The sequence below is a fragment of the Hevea brasiliensis genome, unplaced genomic scaffold (assembly GCF_030052815.1).
Source record: "Hevea brasiliensis isolate MT/VB/25A 57/8 unplaced genomic scaffold, ASM3005281v1 Scaf252, whole genome shotgun sequence".
NCBI classification, from domain to species: domain Eukaryota; kingdom Viridiplantae; phylum Streptophyta; class Magnoliopsida; order Malpighiales; family Euphorbiaceae; genus Hevea; species Hevea brasiliensis.
Genome location: NW_026614754.1, coordinates 33,284 through 52,408, shown reverse-complemented (window position 1 = coordinate 52,408; position 19,125 = coordinate 33,284). Strand labels below are relative to the sequence as shown.

The following is a 19,125-nucleotide window of genomic DNA, read 5'->3' as shown; positions in this document are numbered from 1 at the left end:
GAATAAGCCTTGCCTCATTGTTCCTTCTCTGTAGTGGGATGATACGATGAACAGCGGTTAAATGTAATCTTCGATGGATCAGACATAAATTGGCTCACCACTTGGACAGCATATGAGATGTCAGGTCTAGTGGCAGTAAGATAGATAAGACTACCAACAAGCCTTCTATAGAGAGTAGGATCAGATATGGGTTCCCCATCATCTCTTTTTAATTTGAGATTGGGTTCCATAGGTGTAGAACAAGTTTGATCATCAGTAAGATTGGCTAATTTGATCAACTCTGTTGTATATTTATGTTGATTGACAAAGAGACCAGTAGGGGAGTGAGAAACTTCCAAACCTAAAAAATAAGTCACTTGTCCAAGATCTTTCATATGAAATGAGGACTGAAGAAATTGCTTGAATTTATGAATTCCCTCCCTGTCACTTCCTGTTATAAGCATATCATCCATATAAACCAATAGAACAATAATTCCTTTGGAAGAATGACAAGTGACTAATGAAGGATCATTAGAACTTTGCTGAAAGTTGGCCATTTTAATGGTAGAAGAAAATTTCTCAAACCATGTACGAGGGGCTTGTGTGAGACCATAAAGAGATTTTCGAAGTTTACATACCATATCTGGATTTGAAAGAGAGTACCCAGGTGGAGGCTTCATATAAATAGTTTCTTTCAAGTCCCCATGAAGAAACGCGTTTTTAACATCCACTTGATGTAATGGCCATTGTTTTCCAGAAGCAACAGCAAAAAGAGTACGGGCTGTGGTCATTTTGGCTACTGGAGAAAATGCCTCCTCATAATCAATTCCATACTCTTGTTTATACCCCTGAGCCATCAACCTTGCTTTATATCTGTCAAGAGAACCATCAAGCTTAAGTTTAACAGTATATATCCATTTATTACCAATCAATAAAGCATTCGTTGGGATAGGACCTAAGTCCCAAGTATGATTAGTTTCAAGAGCCAAAAGTTCTTCTTCCATTGCACGTCTCTAACAAGCATGCTCTACTGCTTGCTTATAGGTAGAAGGTATAGGAATAGATTCAAGGGTGCTAAAAAAAGAAGTGGAAGGATCATACCGCTCTGGAGAGTAACCATATCGATTTTGGAGGATGGCCAAGGTTGAGACGAAGTGACCGTCGTGGTGGTGGAGTTGATGGTGACTGTGTTGGTGAGGTTGGAGTGGATTCAGGAGTAATTAAAGGACCCTCAGAATTGCGATCAGGTTGAGGTATAATAGGTTGAGTCACCGTTGAACCTGGATCAACTTCTAATGAAGAGGTTAGAGAATCATTAGGAAAAAAAGGTAAGAAAGAGATAGGCTCATTAGTGTTTGGGTGATAAGAAGCTTGAGATGAAGGAAAAAAGATTGAATTTTCAAAAAAAGTGACATGACGGGAGATGGGTATCCTTTTTACGTCACAATCATAGCATATATATCCTTTATGTTTATCACTATAACCAAGAAACACGCATTTGGCAGCTTTGGGGGATAATTTGGTACATTCATGAGGGGGTAATAAAACAAAACACACATCCAAAAACACAAAGTGAAGAATAATCAAGGGATTTTTTATATAAATGAAACCAAGGTGATTTGTTATCAAGCGTTGGAGTTGGCTGTCTATTGATGAGATGTATATACTGTTGTATGGACAGCTTTTTGGTGGTACATAAGATTCAAGTAAAAGGGTATGGGCAAGTTCAATAACACGGTGATTTTTTCTTTCCACCACACCATTTTGTTCAGATGTTTGTGGAAATGATTGCTATGGTATGGTTCTCTTTTCTTGAAAGAAAGTATTAAGCAGTGAAGAACAAAATTCTCCACCAGGATCAGATCTAAATTTGTTAATAATCTTTCCAAATTGTGTCTCAATCATAGTAAAAAAAGATTTTGCAACATTAGTCAGATCAAATTATGCACGCAAAAAGTATACCCAAGTGTACCTTGTATGATGGTCAATGAAAAGAACAAAGTATCTATAGCCCAATCGAGATAAAATTGGAGATGGACCCCATAAATTAGCATGTATTAACTCAAATGGATCCTCTACTTTAGAAGTACTATGAGAAAAAGGGAGTTTTGTAGCTTTAACAATAGAACAACTTTCACACTTCAAAGAAAGTAAATCAACGGGAATGCTTAATTTTTCAGGAAGAAAATTGGAATTACACGAGTTTGAGCCTATTGTCATGAGGGTGTCCAAAGCGTCGATGCCAAAGACACCATTTTTTATTAGCTAATGAAAATTTGGAAGCTAAAGAAACAGAATGACAAAATGGAACAGAATACTTTTTGGCGCAATGAGGCGTAGAAGGGATATCCAGGTCCAACGGGAAATTGCCCTTGCTTAAGCCCCTTCCTGATTAGTTTCCCAGTTTGCAGGTCCTGTATAACACATCTAGAAGGAGAAAAATTAGCTGAGCAATTTTGATCAACCAACTGACCAACAGAAATCAAATTTGCAGTTAATGTGGGAATATAAAGAGAATTAGGGAGCGGTAGAGACTAGGCCAAAGAAAGAGTTCCAACACCCTTAATAGGAAGTTGTTCTCCATTAGCAGTAATGACAGTACCATTTGGTGAGCATGATTGAAGTTTAAAAAAAAATGTTTTCAACTAGACATATGATTAAAGGCTCCGGAATTAAGAAACCAAGGAGTGATTGAGTTTTTCTACCTAATAAACTAGCAACAGAGAAAGTAGAGGATATAGCACCTGGAAAAGCTGATTGTAAAGTAAATTGAATCATTTGTGGTATGGCATCTTGAGTGAGATTGTACTAGTGGTATTGGGCACTTCTTGTTCTGTAAGTCCATTTGAAGTGAATAAGGCAGCTCAGTTGTGCTTGTTCCTTTGTAGCAGACGACGCTCAAGTATCACATGTCTCTTCTTCTTACAGTAATTGCACACATTCCTCTTCTTGCAATGAGACTATATATGCACCATTACTTCAAAAAATCTACATTGAACTTTTCCATTTTCCCCAGTCAGTTTCTTCATTAATGCTCTGCTATGAGAAGCAAAAAAGACAGTATTAACATTATTAGTTTTTGCATCTAGGTTAGCTTGAGTTCATAACCGAGTTTCCTTCGAAGTAACTCTCCCAAAACTAAATCAAAATCTGTGATCCCATGATTGACTATATTAGCCCTTATATTCTCAAATTCTAGCATAAGCTTCATAAGAAATTGTAGTACCCTATTTCTGTCCTTTTCTTTCTTTAAATCTGCATAAGTTGATTTGTTAATAAGACTCATAGAAACTATATCAAGTTCAGTCCATAATCCCATGAGTTCAGAGTAAAATGTTCGTACATCCCTATCATCTTGATTGATTCTAGCAATTTCATATTCTATTTCAAATAGTATAGCATGATTTGGTTGAGAATATAACTTCTGTAAGTGGACCCAAATTTCATTAGCAGTATTGAAAGGTCTCAAGCTTAAAGCTATGTCTTGCTCAACTGAATTTAAAATCCAAGTACTAACTCAAGCATTATCGACTGTCACGACCCAAAAATTCTGAATCATGACCGGCGCATAATTTAAGTATTCTTAAATCACGCAAGCCTTATCAGAGTATCTTGAATAAATATATTGTCACTTACTAATCCCAAAATTAGACAAAATCCAAATAAACAAAATGCTGAATAAACATCATAATTATCCCATAGGTAAACTGCGGAGTCTCTACAGATTTCAATAAAAACTCAAACTGTTCAATAAACTAAATTAATTATTAGCCCGAGAAAACATGAATTCGGGCATACCATGAGAACAAATCGAAGTTGTCCCTCTCCAGAAAATGGACTGAATATTTGGATCACCTGAGTTCTCTTGATCCAAAGCAGATAATGCATGAGAAAGCGTGGTTTGAGCTAGATGCTCGATGAATGATAATTATAGCACACAGCGGAATAGGAATTAGACGCTTGATTAATTTCACAATAAATTTTCTATTCAATAAAATCATGCTCATGCTGTCAAAAATCATTAATAAAATAACTTCATAAAACATATATATAAAAGAAATTCATTCAATAAAAATTTTATGGTACAGTGCACCAGGGTGATGATACCCCACATCACCAAAGGTCAGATGGTAAGCGCGCTACCAGATATTAGATACCTTCCTCCTCCTTCACAGATATCAATGCATATGATACTAATGCAAACCATAAACTGCAATGATGCATGACTCGATAATGCAACCTAATACCGTGATAGTCCACACGGCGGGGCCAGATAACAGAAACAGATACTGGGCACAGGTACCAATTCAAAACAGAAAATCAATTTGTACAAATCAATCAAAATCAATAAAAAATTTCAGATAGCAAATAATAACTGATAGTGCAATTCCAATAGTGTATTTCAATAGTTTCAGAGAGTCAATAAAATCAAATCAATCTCAAATCAATTCAATAAAATCAAATCAATCTCAAATCAATTCAGTAACACATCGGTAAATTTTATAGTCAAATATCAATCAATATAAATACATTAAAGGCCTGTTCCCGGAATCCTAATGGGTCTAATGCAGAGATAGTTGGCAAAATCAATTATTTAATCAAAATCGAGATAAAATTCAATAATAAAATAAAACTCTAGAAAATCACATATAAAATCATTGTTAAAATATTGATTTAAAATTTCATTTAATAACAAACTTAATGCTAAGAAATTTTTAAAGGGACAAAAACGGTGCCATGTACTATAATTACCACTCACCTGGAACCTCCAAAATAATAGCTAGATTCAATAAAAGAGAGACAATTTCAGCTGACAGAATGAATATTTGAATCTCCTACATACCCAAAATATAAAAGAAAAATATTAAATAATAATAAAATAAAATAACTTTTATATATATATATGAACAGGGACGGGACGCTTCAATTGCTGCCGAATATATATAAGCGTCCCGTCACTGTTCATATATATATATATATATATATATATATAATCTAAATTTAAAGATATTGTCTCACAGTAATTATGATCAATCCAATTCAATACTAATGATCAAAGAAAAAAATAAATAAATTTCTAGGGTAGTTGTAACAAATCAATGAAAGAAAATAAAATCAAATTCACCCATTATTGAATAAAGAATGAGAATTTTTACCTTGAAAACAGAATCGAATGTGATGAATAGAGAAGTAAAAATTTAGAGATTCTCTGTTGAGAGTATTTGATAGAAAAAGGGGGTGACAAACAGGTTTTGAGAGTAAAGTTTAGCAGAAGAGATGATTAGGGTATATATATATTTCAAGAGTTCTATTAGGTGTAGAATGGAAATAGAGTTATTATTGAACTGGGTTGTTCAGATTGCAGATATATATTTAATTTCAAAAATAATATATATATATATCTAAAAATAAATAAGCAGACCATCTAATAAAATATATATATTTTTTATAAATATATTAAATTATTGTTAGCTAATTAAAATAAAATAATAATAAATAATAAATGTATATGGGTTTTCACATACTTCCCCCCTTAAAAAAATTCGGTCCCCGAATTTGAATAGACAAAATTCTAACCTGAAGAATCAAATAAGTGAGGATATTTGGCTCGCATTTCAGATTCTGCCTCCCATGTGGCCTCACTACTTGAGTGATTATGCCACAAGACTTTGACCAAAGCCACTTCCTTAGACCGAAGTTTCCTAATTTGTCGATCTAAAATCTTTATTGGTTACTCCTCATATGACATATCATTCCTAAATTGTATGGTCTGAGGTTGCAAAATATGAGATGGATATGGTACATACTTCTTAAGCATAGAAATATGGAAAACTGGATGTACATGTGCAAAACCAAGTGGAAGGGCTAAACGATTAGCAACTGCTCCAATTATTTCTAAAATTTCAAATGGACCAATAAAACGAGGGCTAAGCTTCCCTTTCTTCCCAAACCTCATGATTCCTTTCATAGGGGAAACTCTCAGAAATACATGATCACCCATCATAAATTCTACATCTTTACGCTTAGGGTCGGCATAACTTCTCTATCGACTTTGAGTAGTCAAAAGTCGATCACGAATTATTCGAACCTTCTTTGAAGTTAATTGTATTAACTCTGGTCTAGTAAGCCTTCTTTCTCCAACTTCATCCTAACAAACCGGTGACCTACACTTTCGACCATATAATGCCTCATATGGAGCCATCTCTATACTTGCACGATAAGCATTATTATAAGCAAACTCCACTAAAGGCAAATGATGATCCCAACAGCCACCAAAATCCATAACGCATGCACGAAGCATGTCCTCTAATGTCTGTATGGTCCTTTTTGACTTCCATCCGTCTGAGGGTGAAAAGCAGTACTAAAGTCTACTCGTGTTCCTAAAGCTTCTTAGAATTTCTTCCAAAATCGAGAAGTAAACTGAGTAACACGATCAGAGACTATGGATTCTGGTACTACATGAAGAATAACAATCTTGTTTATATACAACTGTGCAAGTTTAGCAAAGTCTTATGTAGTCTTTACAGAAGGAAATGAGCGATTTTGTCAATCATCCACTATCACCCAAATTGCATTGTAACCACCTCGTGTACTAGGTAAACCCACAACAAAGTCCATGGCAATATGCTCCCACTTCCACTTGGGAATAGGCAATGGCCAAGTAACGAGATGGTCTCTCGATGTTACGCTTTAACCCTTGACAAGTCAAACATTTAGCAACAAATTACGCAATATCCCTCTTCATGCCACCCCACCAATAATGCTCCCTTAAATCACGGTACATCTTAGTTGAACACAGGTGTCTTGTGTAAGCGAATAATGGTGTACCTCCTCCATGATTTCTCTTCTCAACTCATCAACATTGGGGACACAAAGTCTAGTGCCATAACGAAAAACTCCATCATCATTCAACATGAATCCGTGAGCTTGGTCTTGATGAATATTATCTATAATCTCACACAGCTGAGAATCCCTCTTTTGAGCAGCTTTAATTCGATCAATCAAGATAGGCCTAACTCGAAAATGTGCTAAGAATGATCCAGCTATGATTTCAAACTCTACTCCCCGATCTAGCAACTCATGTAATTCACCAATCAAAGGCCTCATCTTGGTAGATATATGGGCTAAACTACCAGAAGACTTCCTGCTTAGAGCATCAGCCACTACATTAGCTTTTCCAGAATGATACTGTATAGTGCAATCATAATCGTTCAGCAATTCTACCCATCTCCTTTGCCTAAGATTAAGATCACGTTGGTCAAATATGTATTTGAGACTTTTGTAGTCAGTGAAGATTTCACAAGTCTCACCATACAGATAGTGCCTCCAGTTTTCAAAGCAAAAATTCTGACCATTTCCAAATCATGAGTTGGATAATTCGCTCGTGCCTTTCAAGCGGCGAGAAGCATATGCAATAACCCGTCCATCTGCATCAAAACACATCCTAAACCAATCCTAGAAGCATCACAATATACTACATAACCCCGATCCGGATGGAAGGGCTAACAGTCTTTGTAGTTAAGCGAGTCTTAAGCTCCACGAAAACTTTTTCACAAGCCTCGGACCACTGAAATTTCACATTCTTCATGTCAACTTAGTTAAAGGAGCTGCAATGAGAGAAGTCTTGAACAAACCGTCTATAATACCTGCTAAACCCAAGAAACTACGAATCTCGACACGGTTGTGGTCTAGGCCAATGAACCTTTGCTTCAACTTTTTTCTTATCAACGCACACCCCATCCTTAGATACTGTATGGCCTAGGAAAGCCACACTATCTAACCAAAACTCACATTTTGAGAACTTGGCATATAGCTTGTGTTCTCGTAAGGTCTGAAGGACAATTCTCAAATGCTGCTCATGCTCCTCCTTACTCTTTGAGTACACTAGAATGTCATCGATGAACACTATAACAAATTGATCTAAGAAAGGCTTGAAAACTCTATTCATGAGATCCATAAAAGCGGCCGGAGCATTGGTAAGACCAAAAGACATTACAAGAAATTCATAGTGTCCATACCTAGTCCTAAAGGCCGTCTTGAGTATGTCTTCTTTCTTGACCCTCAATTGATGATACCCAGATCGAAGATCAATCTTGGAAAAATACTTTGCACCTTGAAGTTGGTCAAACAGGTCATCTATGCGTGGAAGAGGATACTTATTGTCGCAATGGGATTTTGCGGTCGCCCGGACGATCACTCACCGAAGTGGGAAAGAGTGAGGAGTCGCCACCTTAGTTTTGAGGGAAACTAAAGAAAACCATTTGAGAAGTTAAATTAAAAATGAAACCACTTTAAAACAGAGATTCTAAGTTCGGAATTAAACGGCAGGTGGGGAAGGTGTTAGGCACCCCACCTTGTCCCTTAATAAGGGTAAGTAGATTTAATTCTGCGTCCTTTACAAATTAGTTAGAAGGGCTTAGGCGGCAATGTTAATCCTCTTGGTAGAAGGAATGTTTGATTTTTCACTAAATTTGGATCACTCAGATACATAAGTAAATGAGACAACCTTAGTGAACGGGTGTGAGAATCGGATAAGAACTCTCCTCCGATCTTTTTTAAGTTGTTCATTAAAATTTTGAGGGAGACCGGATAAGAACCCTCCTCCGGTCTCTTTTAAGTTATTTATTTGAAGTTTTGAGGGGAGACCGGATAAGAACCCTCCTCCGATCTCCTTTTTATAGTTATTAGAATTTTAAGTTGAGACCGGATAAGAACTCTCCTCCGATCTCTTTTAAGTTATTTAGGTCTCGAGTTGGGACCGGATAAGAACTCTCCTCCGATCCCTATTTAATAGTTAGCAAAATTTTGAGTTAAGACCGGATAAGAACTCTCCTCCGATCTCTTTTAAGTTAACAGGAGCCTGAAAAAGACTTTTCTGATCTCCTGAATTTTGATGTCCTAAGAACCTAAAGTTAAAGATCCTGGCGTTCAAAGATGTCAGGGATAAGGCTTCTCGATACCTTTTGGCTAGACGGGGAAAACTAGACTTGATTTACCGACCTTCGGATATTCATTTTTACCAATATACATTGACCGATCTATTCTATTTCGTTTACTTTGGTTTTGTCTCACTTTGTGGCCTTTCTTTGATCGCCATTTATGTCACCCTAATAGTTTGGCTATTTTCTGACGTGTTATTCATGTCTTCCCTCAAAAGAGACCTCTAAGTCGCAGCGATTGCCTCGTTTACCCAAACATTTACATACTAGGAGTTAGAAAACTTGCTTTGAAATGATGAAGATTAATAGAAATAAGCGATCACTAAAGAAATGATTTAGGAGTGTCATTCTTTGGGATCGTTCGCAAAAAGTAAACTTGAAGAAAATCGCAGATGTAAGAAAACAAGGAAAATGTGGAAAATAAACGTGGACACTTAATAAAACAGTAGCATGAACTCCTACAATAACACCTTTTGAGGTTCTCTAGTGCAAAATAATCTTTGAAGGAAGTTGCAGATGTATAAAGAACAAAGGAAGTGTGGAAAATAAACGTAAGCAACAGTATGAGCTCTTACCTGTGAGGAGCCAAATATATTGAAATAACTATGAGATGGTAAATAGTGATGAAGATGGCGGATTGATCGGCTGAGTTGATGTCGGATAATGAACAAAGCGAAATATGGAGTTCCAGTATTCAAAACCTTTTCCAAGAAAACACTCCTGAAAACTAGTTTCAAAAGTCTTTTAATCACTACAAAACAGCAGAGTAACAAACTGAATGAAGTTTCAGAGTTCCTCCACGATAATAGCGACCTCTTGTCTATATTTCCGTTCGTTTTTTCGTCCCTTGAGCAGTTTTCATGCGGTATTTATAGGAATGGTGCTCCATGAAGGGTCGATTCATTTTGAGGAGATTGAGGTCAAGATTTTGAAGTACATGATCGGATGTTTAGGAATTAAAGAGAATCAAAGCGAATGGTTGATCGCTTCTCAAAATATTTGTCCTTTTCCTCTTTTAATCCGAGTCTTGAATCCTCTTGTCGGAATGATCCGAAGTGAGTGAAAAGCCGGTATTGTCGTCTTCTCTTTTGATCCAAGGGTTCGGATTTATCCTTACAAGTGAGATCAACGGTGGAGATTGGGATGTCTGATCATGACATACCACGGCACTGTCGGCGTGCGGGGCGATTCTTAGGCGTGCGGTGGAGATCTCGTCGCACGCTTTAACTACCTCGGCTCATTCGGCGGTTATTGGAATTTGTCTTATTCTTTTTGTCTTCGATCCCTCCTAGCTCCTATTCCGATCTCTCATGTCGATCTCCTATCTCCGATCTCTTTTATCCACGATCGATGCGGATTCGGTCCAAGCATTAATTACATCTCGATTTTGAGCGTCAAAGCCGTTTTCGCTTCGACATTAAATGCCCATTTTCCCCTATATATACCCCTGTTGATAGTGGCATTTCCTTCATTTTTTCTCTCTTTCTCCTTGTTTCTTGGTTCTACTGTTTAGGAAAGTTAGGCTACAAGCGTGGTTTTGATCCTCTTAGATGGAATTCCTATTCTCATTGAAAATTTACGATCCGGTGATTGGATGGTCCTAATTGACGATGGTGAGAGAACTGATTTGACCGATCCGTATTGTGGGCGGTTGTACCGATCTCGAGTTGCTCAACCGAGTTCATTCGGCTTCTCATCACATTGAGTGTTCACAGTGATTATCCACATTGGGTGTTAAGCGGATTAAGCTTCCGGTCGGCAATATCCTTGGGATCAGTTATAAACTGATCCTTAGATCTCCTGGGAGTATCCTTGGGATTAGTTATAAACTGATCCTTAGATCACCTGGGAGTATCCTTGGGATAAGTTATAAACTGATCCTTAGATCAGCCTCTTCAGATAGGATTTTTCACCGGTCTCTAGAGATCGTCCAAATGATGTAATTTTTCAATGTAATCAGATCTCTAGAGATCGGCCACATGATGTAGCTAGACCTTTATTGTAATCCGATCCCTAGAGATCGCCCAAATGATGTAATCCGATCTTTTTGCAAATAAAGACTTTATTTTGCAGTTATCATCTTATTATTTTTGCATTGATTATTTTTCGGTCTCTAATGTGGTTATCCGATCTGGTTTACGATCTGAACGACACCTAACTGATCCTTTATTCAAAATATCTAACTTATTATGCCGATCTCCAATTAACCGATCTCAGAACATTCGGATATTTGAGAGAAGTGTCAGAACATTGCCGAGTCTCACCAATCGATGCGCGCCTAGAACCTCGCGAGCATTAAATGCTCGGACTATTATAAATAGGGAGGGTTAGCGGTTGTTCTCTCATTCCATTTTCAATCCCACACTCACAAAAGTTCTCTCATTTTCTCCAGTTTCTCAAGCGCCCGATCGGACTCAAGGGCTTTAATCCTTTTTAGTTTAAGTTCTTTGTTTTTTCCTTGAAAATGAGCGGTGCAGAAGGTCGAGAGCGCGAGCCCTCCTTCCATTCGATTCTCATGGTCATCGTCGATGAAGAAGAGGCGGTCGGGCCAAGCACGCAACTTGAACCCCTAGGGTCTGCTCCAGTCGGGCTGGGTCATACCATCAAGGCTTGCACCACCTTCAAGGAGAGAGACCCTTCCTATAGGCGAGCTTCCATCGGTTCTTGGGAATCCGATGCAATCGTTGTTCAAGAATACAACATTTGTCCCGATTCATATGAGCCGATCAAGTGCCATGGCGATGTTAGTGTCGATCACTCCTTTGAAGAGAACGACATAGTCATGGTGTATGAGGAACGATTAAGCCGGTCTTGATTCCCGGATGACTTCTATAAGGAGGTCCTAAAACTTCACCGGCGAGCATCGTCAGATCCACCCTAACTCATGGCGGATTTTAGTAGCCTTGAGGCCTATGCCGAGCTAAGGGAATCGGACCTACGGCTAAGGTGTTCGCAGAGTTGCACAGGCTAACTCGCCGAAAGGACGATGACCACTGGTTCTTTCAGGCGAAGCCTCGTTGCGGGCTCTTTTCCGATCTGCCCTCGTCTCTTAAGAATTGGAAGAATCGTTTCTTCATTGTGAGGAGCAAAGATCTGAGCCATTTTGAGGACTTCCCCCGCAGCTGTTGGTACCAGGGACCTTTGCTTCGAATCACATCACCCTGAGCCAAGATGAAAGCCTAATAGTGATGGATTTGAAGAGTGAGGCTGCCACTAAAAAGTATTCTTGTTTGGATGCGGTGACTGCCGAGCTACACCATTGGACTGTTCAGCTGCTCACTGGCCAAGACCGCGAACTTCCGCTCTCTAACCTTGGCATCGGTATTTTCTATATCTCAATTCTCACGACCTTAGCGATCTCACTAACCTTTTCTTTGTGCAGGTATGGCGGGTGGCGATGGCTCTAGGAAACGGAAGAAGGAGAGAGAGATCTCCCGGAAGATAAAGGAGATCAAGCGTTCGGAACGACTTCAAACACCGTCACGAACAGGGAGATACAAGAGACCCACCTCAACCTTGGTCCGCGACCACCGAAGCTACCCGATCTCCTCCTAGATCGGAGGAGCAGCCTCCGACTCTTGCGGTTGTTCCAAGCGAGGAAGGGGCCTACTCAAGCAGGAGGACCTCTTCTGGGCGCTCAAAATCGATCACGCTTGAGGAATAACCGGATCGAGGAGAACTCGATTTCAAAATCACGGGTCTACCATCTTCTTTTCGGAGGATCGGAGGCTATCCCGAATGGTCTCGGCGACATATTGACTCGGACCATGAGCTTAAGCGTGGAGTGTCTAGTGAACGGACCATGATCGGAAAGGATTCACGCTGGGTAAGGAGATCGGGAAGAAGAATCGGGAGGTGGATTCTCCGATCCCAACTCTCATCCGCTCGGGATTATATATCTCAAGTCGAGGGACGGCAAAGCTCCATGAAGACCGGTTGGCGAGCAGAATCGTGTTTTGGATGAGAGGGACCGTGCTCTTAAGAAGTCCGGTGCTTCACGCCAAGAAGCTTCAGGTCGCTCAACTTATAGAGGAACTCGAGGCGAAGGATAAGGAGCTTAAGGAGAAAGATAAGGAGCTTAAGGAGAGGGATGAAGAGATGGTGACGGAAATATGGCAGAGATGTGAAGGCTCACAAGGATCTCATGGCGCACTCCGAGCGTTACCCGGAAGAAGACTTCTCTTGGATGGCGGGCGTGGCTCGAGGACAATGATGAAGGCAGTGAGGATGAAGGTGAGGGTGAGAGAGGGAGGAGAGTGATCCAAATGTAGGGAAAGGGGGTGATCCCAGTAGAATAACTATTACAAATTATGACATGAAATGGAATGCCTTTTGTTCAATGAATGATTGTGATCGGAAAATTTTAAACCATTATTTGTCTGAGTATTTGATTGTATGAGCACAGCAAAACAAAAACTAAATGTGATTATTAATCTAAGTATGAGAGATCGGAAAGCATTTTAAACATGAGATCGGTAGGGGAGAAATCTTTGAGCGAACTTTGAAAATTTAACTCGAACACTTAAGATCGGAATCGAACCAAAACTTTAGCTCTTAACCTTTCGGAAAGGAGGTCGGCAATAAAGCGGTAGGAAAAGATCTAGTGCGATTCATTTCATTTATCAACAGAGATCAGGAATATTCTTGGCAGTCAGGGAATCAGCATCGGGTTTGAGAGTCGGTAAAATGATTTTGAGAGATCGGCGAGGCTTTAATGAATGTGAGGACTTAGCATTGATTCAATTCTCTGTGAGGAGAGATCGGAAATGTGACCGCCTATCAAAGAGGGACTGGAAACGTGATTAGCTGTTCAAAAAAGAATTTTTTATTGATTCTAGGGATCGGCCAAAATATGGTGTCGACACTTATTACGCACAATTACCTTATTCAATTGCCTATAATCAATGCACATTCTCAAAGACCCATCCTTCTTCCGTACAAATAAAAAAGAAGCACCCAATGTATAAACACTACGGCGAATAAACCCCTTATCTAGTAGGTCTGTGGTTGCTCTTTCAACTCCTTAAGTTCTGGTGCCATACGATAAGGTGGCATAGATATGGGCTCAGTTCCAGGAACTAAGTCTATACCAAACTCTACCTCTCGCTCCGGGGGTAAACCTGATAAATCTTCTGGAAACACATCAGGAAACTCCTTAACCACTGCAACATTCTCCAAACCTACACCTTCTACCTGAACATCTCTAACATAAGCTAGATACCTTTTACACCTCTTTCGCAATAATCGTCTAGCACTCACTACGGAGATAAGATTACTAAAGGCTATACTGTGATCTCCCTGAAATTGAAATTCTGCCTCCCCAGGAATTTTAAAGAGTACAACTTTATTATGACAATCCAATGAAACGTGATAAGTGGCTAACCAATCCATGCCTAAAATCACATCAAACTCAAACATATCCAAAGAAACAAGATCTGCAACTAATTCCCTATCTCCAATGTGAACTATACATCCCTTATGCACCATATCAGTGTCTATTGCGTTCCTCATAGGTGTTGATACAGATGAAGGATACTCTAACAAAGTAGGTGGTGTACTAAATATCGTGGAAAAGTATGGAGAAATAAAGGAATGGTTGTGTCCCAGTCTTAGCCATAGGCGTCTATTCAGATGTCTGATAAATAGTTTGAGGTGGTACCTCCCTTGTTGGATCAAGGTTTGCACCATCAAGACCCTTGGCCCTAGCTCTCCTCTTACGTTTAACAAACTCAGGCACCTATTCATTTTAATAAACAAGTATTAAATTTGAAAATGAGAGCCAAATTAAAGCAGTGAGAAGTGCGAAGGGCAGACATCTAAAGCAATGATAAATGAAAAGGCGTTAAGGATCCTATGCTCATAAGTTTACTAGACCTCAACCGAAGCTCGATACCAACTTTGTCACGACCCAAAAATTTGAATGAATGGTGCATAATTTAAGTATTCTTAAATCACATGCAAGCCTTATCAGTATCTTGAATAAATATATTGTCACTTACTAATCCCAAAATTAGACAAAATCCAAATAAACAAAATCTTTGAATAAACATCATAATTATCCCATAGGTAAAGCTGAGTCTCTCTGATTTCAATAAAAACTCAAACTGTTCAATAAACTAAATTAATTATTAGCAGAAAACATGAATTGGGCATACCATGAGAACAAATCGAAGTTGTCCCTCTCCAGAAAATGGGTGAATATTTGGATCAGTGCGAGTTCTCTTGATGAAGCGGATATGAGACGGAAAGCGTGGTTTGAGCTAGATGCTCGATGAATGATAATTATAGCACACAGCGGAATAGGAACAATGACGCTTGATTAATTTCATAATAAATTTTCTATTCAATAAAATCATGCTCATCTTTGTCAAAATCATTAATAAAATAACTTCATAAAACATATATATAAAAGAAATTCATTTAATAAAAATTTTGTAGTACGATTGCACGGGGTGATGATACACATCACCAAAGGCGGATAGTAGCGCTATCGGATATTAGATACCTTCCTCCTTCTTCACGAGATATCAATGCATATGATACTAATGCAAACCATAAACCGCAATGATGCATGACTCGATAATGCAACCTAATACCGTGATAGTCCACGGCGGGGCGAATAACGTAAAGCGAATCTGGGCACGGTACCAATTCAAAACAGAAAATCAATTTGTACAAATCAATCAAAATCAATAAAAAATTTGGATAGCAAATAATAGCGATAATGCAATTCCAATAGTGTATTTCAATAGTTTTGAGAGTCAATAAAATCAAATCAATCTCAAATCAATTCAATAAAATTAAATCAATCTCAAATCAATTCGAACACATCGGTAAATTTTATAGTCAAATATCAATCAATATAAATACATTAAAGGCACTGTTCTAATCCTAATGGGTCTAATGCAGAGATAGTTGGCAAAATCAATTATTTAATCAAAATCGAGATAAAATTCAATAATAAAATAAAACTCTAGAAAATCACATATAAAATCATTGTTAAAATATTGATTTAAAATTTCATTTAATAACAAACTTAGTGCTAAGAAATTTTTAAAGGGACAAAAACGGTGCCATGTACTATAATTACCACTCACCTGGAACCTCCAAAATAATAGCTAGATTCAATAAAAGAGAGACAATTTCAGCTGACAGAATGAATATTTGAATCTCCTACATACCCAAAATATAAAAGAAAAATATTAAATAATAATAAAATAAAATAATTTTAATATATATATATATATATATATATATATATATATATATATATTCGGCAGCAATTGAAGCGTCTATATATATATAATCTAAATTTAAAAATATTATCTTACAGTAATTATGATCAATCCAATTCAATACTAATGATCAAATAAAAAAATAAATAAATTTCTAGGGTAGTTGTAACAAATCAATGAAAGAAAATAAAATCAAATTCACCCATTATTGAATAAAGAATGAGAATTTTTACCTTGAAAACAGAATCGAATGTGATGAATAGAGAAGTAAAAATTTAGGGATTCTCTGTTGAGAGTATTTGATAGAAAAAGGGGTGACAAACGAGGTTTTGAGAGTAAAGTTTAGAAGAGATGAGTAGGGTATATATATATTTCAAGAGTTCTATTAGGTGTAGAATGGAAATAGAGTTATTATTGAAGGTTGTTGATTAGGATATATATTTAATTTCAAAAATAATATATATATATATCTAAAAATAAATAAGCAGACCATCTAAAAAAATATATATATTTTTTATAAATATATTAAATTATTGTTAGCTAATTAAAATAAAATAATAATAAATAATAAATGTATATGGGTTTTCACATCGACTCTCCATTTTGCTTTTTCTTTATCATTTGTAGGCTCTTTTAATGAACCATCCAAAACATTCAAAAGTTCCTTGCCTTCAATAAAAATACGAAAATGAAATTCCCATAGGGAATAGTTCCTCCCATTAAACTTAACAGCTATTGTATCAGATTTATCACAATCCATAGAATTACAAGAAGCAAGGTACAGATCACACTTGGATCACACTTGGAGTGGAGAAACCCAAGGAAGCAGATTCAGCAATTCTTGCACGTGAAGCAAGCAATCACCAGGGGTGCTATTGATGCTGAAAGTGAGACAATCAGAATTGTCTTAAAATGACTCTTCAAGGATCAAAGCAAAACCACACTTTGATACCATGTACACTTGATAATCGCTAATATTGGTGTTTCATAAAAGAGTTGTCAAAACAACCGTGTGTCCTAATGTATACAAAGATCCTATTTATATACGGTGTACTGAATAGCTAAAATAAGAAATTCCTATACAAAGGAACTAATCTAGGAAATTTACATAAATTAAGGATCATGATTATAGGCAGAATATATGTTTTGACTTGCACCATAATTATAGGCTAAATCACTGATTTACAATGCCTTGCCAAAGCAAAGTGTATTGCCACAATCCCATAGAACCAACAGTGAAACTCGTTAGCAGCGTGAAAAAGGCAGTAGAAACAAAACGCTGAACCGAAAAGTTAGAATAGCAAGAAGAGGCGCATAACCAAACATTAGAACCCGACAATTTGAGACCCAACTAAAGATATGAAAAAAAAAGGTGCCCTTGAACACAGAGAGGGGAGGAACCAAACCAAACTACAAAGGGGAACCAATAGCACCAATCCTTGGAACACGAACATCAAAAGCAAGCACCATGAAGAAAACCACTAACAAAAGGAACCAACGATGACCAGAATTCGACCCAACTACGACACAGGAAATCAATGCAAAATCACAAGGCACAAGGCAAAATAGCCAAAATAAAAGAAGAATCAAGAAAACCAAAAACTCTAGATCCCAATACAGAGATAATTAAATAGCGTCCCTCCACAACTCGATGTCAGCATTAATCTGTTTAATCAAGAACCCCAACATTAAGTCTTTACCAAGCTTTAACATTTAATGAGCTTCCTCACTAACATTGAAAGGAACATCTCCATAACTCTTTTTAGGATTGGAGCTCCAAATGCGGGAATTGACATGATTTATATCACTATATGAAGGAGAGCAAGGGGAAACCTGGTTTAAGCTCTGGAGTGATCTGGAGATGTTCGATCCTTCAATTGCTTTTTCTGAATAGTCTTCCTCTCCTTTCTTCTTTTACCCCCTTCATACAACTTGGGGCAAGATTCCATTAGATCATTGATCATTTACATTTCCTTCTTTGTTTGGAAATCCCAGAAAGCTGAAGCAACTTCTTAGACCAGGTTGTAGGGGGAATATGGGTTGGGTTTTTGTAGGGAACAAGGGCTAGAGGATTTGGTTCCAAAGACAAGGAGGAGGTTGGGCTATGATTCAGGCTGCAGCATTCTAAATTTCCAAGGTTAAGTGGAGACAACACGAGGTTCTCTGTATCAGGCCCAAAAACTGGAAAAGATGCAAGGGGATCCTCGGATTGGGAGTTGACAAAAGGGCAGTGGCGCCTGCCATCGCTAGGAGAAAGAGCCACACTTTCTTCGCGGCCAGCATCTACAACGTCCACCTCACCCATCTGTACAATCTCATTAATAGGACGACTATTACATTGGGACGATGACTCAAGGACTTGAAGGTTGGTCAAGTTGCCAATACATTCTGGAAGAAGGCCAGAAAATTGATTCTGATGGAGATCCAACTTAACGTGACTTTTCAAGCCGCATATTTAGAGAGCAAATTAAAAAAATGTAATAACGTTTTTTTTTTTTTTTCGATAAGAAAAATATTTTATTAATAAATTTTAGGAGAATTTTAACATGTATTATCCAATTATTATATATAACTGAGACAGCCAACTTTTTTACTGTTCCATGGAACAGTGATTTTTTTTATTTTTTATATTATTTTTTTAAAACAGCCAACTTTTTCACTGTTCCTAAAGAACAGTGAATTTTTTATTTTTTATATTATTTTTTTAATTATTTAATTTAGTAGGAACAGTGAATTATTTTTTTTATTATTTTTATATTATTTTCTTTTTAATTATTTTTTCAATTATTTAACAGTGTATTTTTTATGATTTTTTTATTATTTTTTCAATTATTTAATTTAATAGGAACAGTGAATTATTTTTTTTATTATTTTTTATATTATTTTCTTTTTAATTATTTTTTCAATTATTCAATTATTTTTTTTCTCTGTAAACACTACTTGAAAATAGCAAAATTTTGATTGACATTATT

The 19,125-nt window shown here is 37.2% G+C and overlaps 1 protein-coding gene across 1 annotated transcript in view; it reads right to left on the bottom strand.

Moving 5' to 3' along the window:
- LOC110659079 (protein REDUCED CHLOROPLAST COVERAGE 3) overlaps positions 1 to 18,575 on the bottom strand; it is a 32,600-nt gene extending 14,025 nt beyond the window's left edge. Inside the window, 2 exon segments of the mRNA XM_058141844.1 lie at positions 2,298 to 2,393; positions 17,987 to 18,575. The gene's annotated coding sequence lies outside the window, so the exon portion shown is untranslated.
- Positions 18,576 to 19,125: the final 550 nt, after the last annotated feature.